The 8959-nt window shown below is 40.4% G+C and overlaps 1 pseudogene; it reads left to right on the forward strand.

The window, feature by feature from the left end:
- The first annotated feature begins 916 nt into the window (after positions 1 to 916).
- On the forward strand, positions 917 to 8400 carry LOC138092897 (interferon-induced very large GTPase 1-like; annotated as a pseudogene).
- The last annotated feature ends 559 nt before the right edge of the window (positions 8401 to 8959 follow it).

Here is an 8959-nt window from a genome sequence, read left to right on the forward strand (position 1 = left end):
GACTCGATGGACATGAGTTTGTGTGAACTCTGGGAACTGGTGATGGATGGGGAGGCCTGCTGTGCTGCGATTCATGGGGTCACAAAGAGTTGGACACGACTGAGCAACTGAACTGAACTGAACTGAAAAATTAGCAATGTTGAGTGACTTTTCATGTGCCTGTTGGTTATCTGTATGTCTTCTTTGGAGAAACATCTATTTATTCTTTGCCTATTTTTTCCTAATATTCCTTTAATGTAGCTATCCAATTTTCCCATCACCACTTATTGGAATTATCTTTTTTCCCACTGTTTTCTCACCTCTTTTGTCATAGATTATTGACCAAAAGTGTGCATATTTATTTCTGGCCTCTCTACTCTTTTCCACTGATCTATGTGTTTGCTTTTATACCAATATCATGCTCTTTTGGTTAATGTAGCTTCAGAATATAGTCTGAATAGGGAATGAGATACATACAGCTATTTTTTTTCTCCAGTCAGCTTTGGCAATTGAGTCTTTAGTGGTTCCAAAAAAATTTTTTAGAATCATGTTGTCTTACATTTGTGAAAGTGTCCTGGGTGTTTAATAGGCATTGCATTAAATCTATAGATTGCTTTGGATAATATGGCCATTTTTAACAAAATTAATCCCTCTAATCAAGGAACACAGGATATCTTTCCATTCTTTTTCATCACTTTCAAATTCCCTCATCAGTGTTTATACTTTTGAGAATATAGGTCTTGCACCTTCTTGGTTAAGTTTATTCCATGGTATTTCATTCTTTTTAGTCTGATCTTAAATGGGATTGTTCCCTGAATTTTTTTTCTGATAGTTCATTATTAGTGTATACAAAAGCAACAGATTTCTGCAAATTAATCACAGAATTCTGCCTATTAACATGCCACAGGCTAACTGAGTGTCTTTTCTTCCTACAGCCATGGTCACAGCAGAGTCTATGCCCAATGAACCCATGCTCAGAGGCAAAAACAGGCAAGATCTCCAGGAGATGCTCAGAGAAGTAGCACTGGAAGTTGAGTACTAGTAGTCAAAGCTGCAGGAACACCTGGATGAGACTTCTGCTCATGCCTTACAACACCTAGAAGAAAAAGACCTCCAGAAACTGAAATCCCAGGTGCAACATTCCTGGGAGAAAAGGGCCCTGGAGAAACAGCTTAACCTGTCACGTTCAAATACTCTTTCAGAGTTACAGGAGTCTTGGGTGGAATCATTAAAGAAAAGGCATAAGGAGGCAGAACAGGCACTGCAGGAACAAATAGAAGTGCTATCAGACAAAGGCAACATCAGGAAGAGGCAGTGAGGAAAAAGGAAGCAGGGCTGAGGCAAACAATGGAGATCCCCAAAGAGTTCTGGCCATCTCCTGAAAAGACCCCAGGAGAAGTCATGGAAGATATGCAGAGACAACTCAAGGTTATGGAGGGGGCACTTTGTCACAGGAAAAGTCTCCCAGATAGAGAACTGGTGAGACATGCATCTGGAGGGATAGCCCTACAGGGAATTTACAAAACCAGAGACCAAAGGTGTCTCCTAGAGAAGAAAGAGGAGTTACTCTGTGTCCCCAAGGAGTTTGTACTCCGTGGCCCTAATCAGTGTATACGGAGGGAAATGAAGGAATTTACATCTTCTCAAGAAGAATCCATGTTCACTCAGACTGTAGAGAAGCTGGGCTTCAGTGTAACAGCCTTAGCAAAGGGTGGAGGTTGGGGAATTAGCCTGGAAGCTGGTATGGATCAGAGCATGCATTCAGAATCCAAGAAAATACAACAATCACATTCTACACACTCTTATTTCTGCTCAACCAAGTTCATCTATATCCCACTGGCCTCCTGCATTTTTCCCATTGACCAGCTCCAACTTTCCAGTGCTGCTCTCCAGGATTTAAAATGCATTGAAGACCTTTTGGGTCAGTCAGAAGACCCAGACAAACTATGCTTGCTGAGGCATAGGACTGAAGCCTTCTTCCAGAGGTTTGGGTCTCATGCTGATCAGGGCCCTCTGCACCTGGGAGGAATCTACTGGTGGAAAGCCATTTCAGAGGGTTTCCAGAAAGAGCAGCTGGCAGAAGTGAAACAGCAAGCAGCAGAGGCCCTGGATATTTACATAAGGGGCAGTTACAGTGGCTTTGGCGTGAACATAGCTACAGGTGGGGATATATCAGACTCTCATTCGAAAAAAGCCTCTCAGAGAACGACCTTCCAAAATCTCCACACCGAAGTCAAATTATCTGTGGCCCAGACAGGTGGCCCACCAGAAGCAAATGGCTTTTTTGACTGGAAAGCTGGTCTAGTCGCCAATAATCACACCTGGTATGTCATTGACCGTGGGCTTCAGCTGGTACCTGTTTGGGACATTGTCCTCTATGGTCACAAAGATGATTTTAAGGATGCTTGTAAAGTAGCTAACTGCCTGAAACACAACTATACTGTTCTGACTGAACTCACTGCCCAGATCCAGGAGGGAGAAGAATTCTTGAATATTGAGAAGGAGGCTAGGATTTTCCTAGAGGATGTGAAATTCTGGGATGTTTTTGATCCTGAAGAACAGCTCAAAAGGCTGATAAATTTTATGCAAAGATTGAGTCAAAAAACTGAAAGCTATACCATTTGGACTAATATATGCCTCAAACACTTGGGTCTGCAGAATTTTCTGGTAAACACTGTCAACTTTTGCAAAAACATGTCCATTTATGAAACTAAATTTATTAAATCTCAGTTGAGTAGTCTCTTGGATCCTCACATTTATACAGTAAGAAACTTTCCTCAGGCTCAATCCATTATGCAGTGGATATTTCAGTCAGAACAAAAGGAAGACAATGTCCATATCACCCAATTTTCTGAATTAATTGAAATATTTAAAAAAGCACAGAATGACCTTAGGGAAGTAAAGGCCAACTCTGAATCTGCAGAGTTGGTGGAGGAAGCTCAAAGAAAGCTGACTTATGAGGTCAGCTTGTCTCTTGATTGCTTCTTGAAACACCTCCAAGAAACAGGGAAGCCAGACACACACGTCTTGCTACTTTTGATAGCATCTGGTGCAGGATATGATGTGGTTGACAATATATTTCAGCATCTCCTGGGGCATGATGAGTTAGACTTCCTATTGGACAAAATGCAAACTGTGCAAAATAAATACCAAGAGCTCAAAAATATTTGCAGCTACAGGGCTCAGGCATTCCTGGTGCTCACAGGTCTGACAGCAACAGTGGGCATCAAAGCTGTTTCTCCAGAGGAGAAAACACAGCGTTTGGCATTAATCAAAGATCACATGGGACGGTCTTTGACTAAAGAAGTTGTATATGTCCTCACCAAACCTGGAGATCATGATTGGGAAAACCTAGAAAAAGACTTGAGACTGCTCATTTATGGGAATTACGAGGCCCCTGTCTCTTCATTGCAAGTGGAGGAGGTGATAAAAGAATTGCAAAGTGTCTTCCATGAAAAGAAAGAGCACCATGAAGCACATGATAATGAAAAGAAAAAGGAGGAAGTCATAGAAAATGGAGCCTTCCAAGACTTACTCCACCGTCTAGGCCTAGAACATTACTACCCAAGAAAAATGAGCAGAGCTAACTTCCAACTGATCCACAAGACTTCTGTGTACAACACCCAGCCCTGCTCTGAAAGACAACTTCTCTTCTACTTCCTACAGAAGCTATTGATGCTGGATTATGGGCTGAGATACCTGATCATCAAACATGAAGAATACACAGAGGACCAAGTCTATTCAAGAACCTCAAATCAAGAAAGGGAGGCTTTTGATCCATATGAAGATCTACCTGAAGAAAGTGCTCATCCTACTAAGCCTTCAGCAGCCACTAATGTCAGACCCTATGTTCACCCTATGGATATTCAGATGGCAATTCTTCACTGTGCAGATGATTTTGCCAGACAATATATTTTGGACAAACTTGCCATTTGTCAGTTTGCCCTCCCCCTTCTCATACCTAATCCTTGCAATGGTCAAATTGAATTCTCTCTCTGGTCTCTCAGACAAATTCGAAGGAGCTGGCAGCAAGTAGGGAAATCAATAAATGAGAAGAAGGACAATTACAAGAATCACCAGATGTGTCGTGTTTCTGCCCCCATTGTGTCCTTTATTAGAGTTGGAACTGGCTTCTCTGCTTCCAAATCGCAGATCATGAACTGTCTTCTCAGTGAACGCAAACATGATGTCTTTTTTCACCGACATTGCAAAGGCAGCAGCAGAGACTGTCTCTTGATGGGAGGAGTGGTGGAAGTCGCCTGGTTCTGTCCTGGGGGGGAAGAGCAGGACAGATTTGACAACTGCTTGACCTTTACCAATCTTCACGGAGATGCAAAGGAATATGAGAAGCAACTCACCTTTTTGAAGGAAGTTTCTTCCATAATTGTGATCCTGATGTCAATTTCTGATGACAATAAAGGAAACCAAAAAACAGTCCATGACATGTGTCAGTCATCAAAACCTTTAATCCTTTTGCTTGATGATAAAGGAAAAGTCACAGTCAATAATTCTGGCCCAAGAGTGAGAATTGGGATCAGGAACAGAAATGAGGCAGAATTAATAGAGGAGCTAACAACTGCAATCAGACATTTGCTGGAGCTCTCTAACACTGCACTCAGCTTGGAGAACTGTGCCCACATTGCTCGCAAGCAAGGAATGCTTATTGATGAAGACCAGAGAGATTGCAAGGAAGCCAAAGAAAAGGCAGAGGCTCTAATGACCCTATTGAGAGAAATGGAAATACCTCAGGTCAAGGAAAACTTACTACCTCTTCAGGGAAAACTGTGGCAACTTTGGTGTACAAAGGACAAAGAACTCTATCATCTCAGAGAGAAGGGGAATCGCAGCATTGAACAACACAAAAGTGAGATTGAGACAGAAAAACAAATGATAAGACAAAAACAGTTCAGAAAAGCCTTTCCTCTCAATGCATTAATGCGTTCTGTCCTTGAAATTCTCCAAACTCATTCAGAAACTCACACCAAACTCTACTTCCTCCAATGGCTGAAGCTAGCTTTGGACAACCTGACTGCAGGACACTTGGAAAATCTAAATGAGAAGAAAAAGGCATTGGTTCAAAAAAAAAAGCAAGAGGCCACAAAGAGTAGCTCTCTGAAAAACTGGCAAAAAGAGATAGAAACTATTTCCAAAAAGATTGATGACTGTACCTTGGGAATTGAGCACATTCTCAGAGAAGCTGGCCAGATCTATGAAGCTCTGGAAGAAGCTTCACCCATGAAAGATACCCTATTTCTCTCCCTTCCCCACATTGCTGCAGATCTGATGATATCTGGTGTTCCCATTGAGCTGATGGATGGGGATGTTTCATATGTGCCCCTCAGGTGGGTGGCAGCTGTTTTTGACAAGCTCTCTGAGAAACTTGGAAACAAGCGGCTCTTTGTTCTCTCTGTCCTTGGCCTGCAGAGTTCAGGGAAGTCCACCCTGCTGAATGCCCTTTTTGGGCTGCAGTTCACTGTCAGTGCTGGGAGGTGTACCCGGGGGGCCTACATGCAGCTTCTGAAAGTGGAGGAGACATTCACAGATGAACTTGGCTTTGACTTTGTGCTTGTGGTGGACACAGAGGGACTTCGAGCCCCAGAACTCAGCAACAAGTCCCAGAATCATGACAATGAGTTGGCAACCTTTGTCATCGGACTCGGAAGCTTGACTTTGATCAATATTTTTGGCGAAAATCCATCAGAGATGCAAGATATTCTACAAATAGTTGTCCAAGCTTTTCTGAGAATGAAACAAGTAAAAATCTCTCCCAGTTGCCTCTTTGTCCATCAAAATGTGGGGGAAGTTACAGCTAAAGACCAAAATATGGAAGGAAGAAGGCGGTTTGAGGAGAAATTGGATAAAATGGCAGCAATAGCAGCTGAGGAAGAGCAGTGCTCCGATGTAACCTGCTTTAGTGATGTCATTAAGTTTGATGCCAATACCCACGTCTACTACTTTGCTCACCTCTGGGATGGCAATCCCCCAATGGCCCCTCCTAATCCTCGCTACAGTCACAATGTTCAGGAACTCAAAAGCCGAATTCTTGTGACTGCCCAACAGGAATCTAGGGGAAGCATCATGAAGATATCAGATGTAAAATTCCGAGTTCAAGATTTGTGGAGAGCCCTACTGAATGAGAACTTTATTTTCAGCTTCAGGAACACTCAAGAAGTCATGGCCATGAGCAAACTGGAAAGCATGTATAACTCCTGGACATGGGAGCTGAGGAGTCATGTGCAGAGATTACAGGACCAGCTGATCAACCAGATTCAGAATGGAAAAATCCAGACACTTGAAACATATACTCTGGAGGCTCCAGTTACAGAGATCTATGAAGCCATCAAGCAAAAACTGGAAAAATATTTTAATGAAGACCAAGATGGTGAAGTGCTAGTTCAGTGGAAAGGAAATTTTGAAGATAAACTCATAATCCTTAAAGAGGCACTAATTTTAGATGTCCAAAGAAAAGCCAAAGAACTTATTCATTTAAAAAAAAATCAAGAAAACCTGGATAACAAAAAGTCAAGTTATGAAAAGGAATTATTAGATAAAAGCCAGAAGTTGGCTTTATCGCTAAATGGCACCGAATTGAACGAGGAAGAGCTCCATGAGAAATTCAATACACTTTGGAAAAAATGGGTCTATGATGTGTCCTCAAGTCTCCCCCCAGCTGTAGAGCCGGAAATTGAAGTGGATTCTGAAAGCATCCTTTTTGATTATTTCAAGAAGGAAAAAGACATGGCAAGCATACTGGAGAACTATTCTGGAGAAATGTTTGAAATCAACTATGACAAACATATTAAGATGAACAGGAAACCTTGGAGTTTGTCTACCATGAAAATAGAGCGCCTGGATATATTCTCCATAGATATGACTACTGACTGCATCATTTCAAAAGTTAATGAAACTGTTAACAAAATATGTCAGAAAAAGCATGATTACAATTCAACTTATTTCTATGAAATCTTGAAAATAATACATGAGGGGGTGAAGTCTGCATCCACTCAGAAAAGATACACATTTACAAAAAATTATGAAATAGACTTATCATTGTGTTTATTCCAAAGAGCATCAGTGAAGTTTAAGGAGATGCACAAGGCATTCAAGAAGGCAAATGATCCTGTTAACTATCTACAAAGCAAGAAAGATGATTTCTTCATGAGCTTTAAGATCTCTTGTCAAGGAGCAACTTCAATTAAAACATTTGTTGATTTTCTGTGGAAGAAACTCACACCTGCAGTCTCCAGAACCATAAGGAAAAACATGGCCCTCAAAATTGCTGGGGACATTCGAACCACCTGCCGGGCATTCAATGAAAACAGAGCTAACCTGGAGAAACACATTCTCATCTCTCTGGCAGAAGAGGAAAATTTTGATAACTACTGGCAGTACCTTCATAATCCAGAATCATTTTTTAAGAATTACATTGAAAACCATGTTAAAAGATATTTCTCGGACACAGGAAGTGAAAAAATAAAGACTTTTCTACAAATGAGTTTAGATGACATCAAGAATGCCATCCTCTCAGCTGTACATGCATCTACAGCAAGAGCTAAAGATAAAAGCAGCACAGTGTCTGGGTGGTTAGATTTGTTCTGTGATCACCTGGGGAGTACCTTGGTCTTTCCACGAAAAGACTTGATAAGCATTGAACACCAGGAGATAAAAGATATCGAGTTTATCAAAGAGGCCATGAGTAATGCTTTGGATCCTGAAATGAAGAAGGTAGAACAGAATTGTTTGTCTAAACTTGCAGAAGAAATGGTTCCTGAAATCCAGAAAATGCTCTCTGAACATCTCTGTGGCTGCTGGAAACAGTGTCCCTTCTGTAAAGCAATTTGTACAAATACAATCCCTACCCATGATGGAGACCACAGTGTTCCCTTCCACCGTCCAGAGGCTCTCAGTGGAACGTTCTGGCATCAAACAGACCATTTTGCCATTGATTTCTGTACTAGTTCAGTAGCAAGTGATGATTTTTTCATTTTGAATGATGACAGAAGAATCCCATATAAGACCTATCGAGAAGCAGGGGGGGAATATGCCACATGGAGCATCACCCCAGACACATCCACCCAGCCATACTGGAAATGGTTTGTCTGTCACTTCAGATCAAAGCTAGAAGAAAAATATCACAAAAGATTTATCAATAAAGGTGAAATTCCTGATGCCTGGAAGAAAATCACAAAGCAGGAGGTGCTTGATGACTTGAAAAAACATTAATACTCAATGAACAGAAAAGGGTTCCAGTATCTAAACAAAGAAGGCACATTACCAGAATAAGCTTAAAATACCATCCACTCAGAATGAAAACTTTCCTTATATCAATTTTTTCCAAATGAAACATCTAAAACAATCAATCATAGCAAGAGTTGAAGATTTCTTGAGTGAGAACCTTATTTTTCTTTTCCTCAATTACCTCTTCTTTAAAAGCAGCTGATATATATGAGTACATGATAAAATTGAATAAAGTGCATTTAATATACCAATTGCATATTTTATATTATTATTCTGAATGTTTTTATTTTTAAATACATAATATTATATAAAGCTTCAAGAAAGTCATTTTCATAGAGGGAAATTAAGTCCATTGCAGATGGCTACAAAATCTTCAGAATAACTATACAAATATTTGTATCAATATACAGTTATTGACTGAAAGTTACAAATTCTTTTCATTTCTAAGTGCATTTTTTTCACTCTATGAAATTGTGAGGAAGAGTTACTAATGCTTGAATGCAAAAACATTCATAGGAAATTCAAGATTTCCAATTCTCAAATGTAATGCCATTTAGAGCTATTCTATTATAGGAATAATAAAAAAAGAAAGAAAGAAAGAAAGAAAGAAACTTCGCCAGGATAGACTCTGCATCAATTCGGGAAATGGCATTAACAAATATGAAAAATAGAACTTAAATAACTTTATCTAATTTAACCATTATCTCTTCTTCCTGGGCACTTTGGCACTTGCCTGTTCATG

Source organism: Capricornis sumatraensis, chromosome 16 (assembly GCF_032405125.1).
Source record: "Capricornis sumatraensis isolate serow.1 chromosome 16, serow.2, whole genome shotgun sequence".
NCBI classification, from domain to species: Eukaryota; Metazoa; Chordata; class Mammalia; order Artiodactyla; family Bovidae; genus Capricornis; species Capricornis sumatraensis.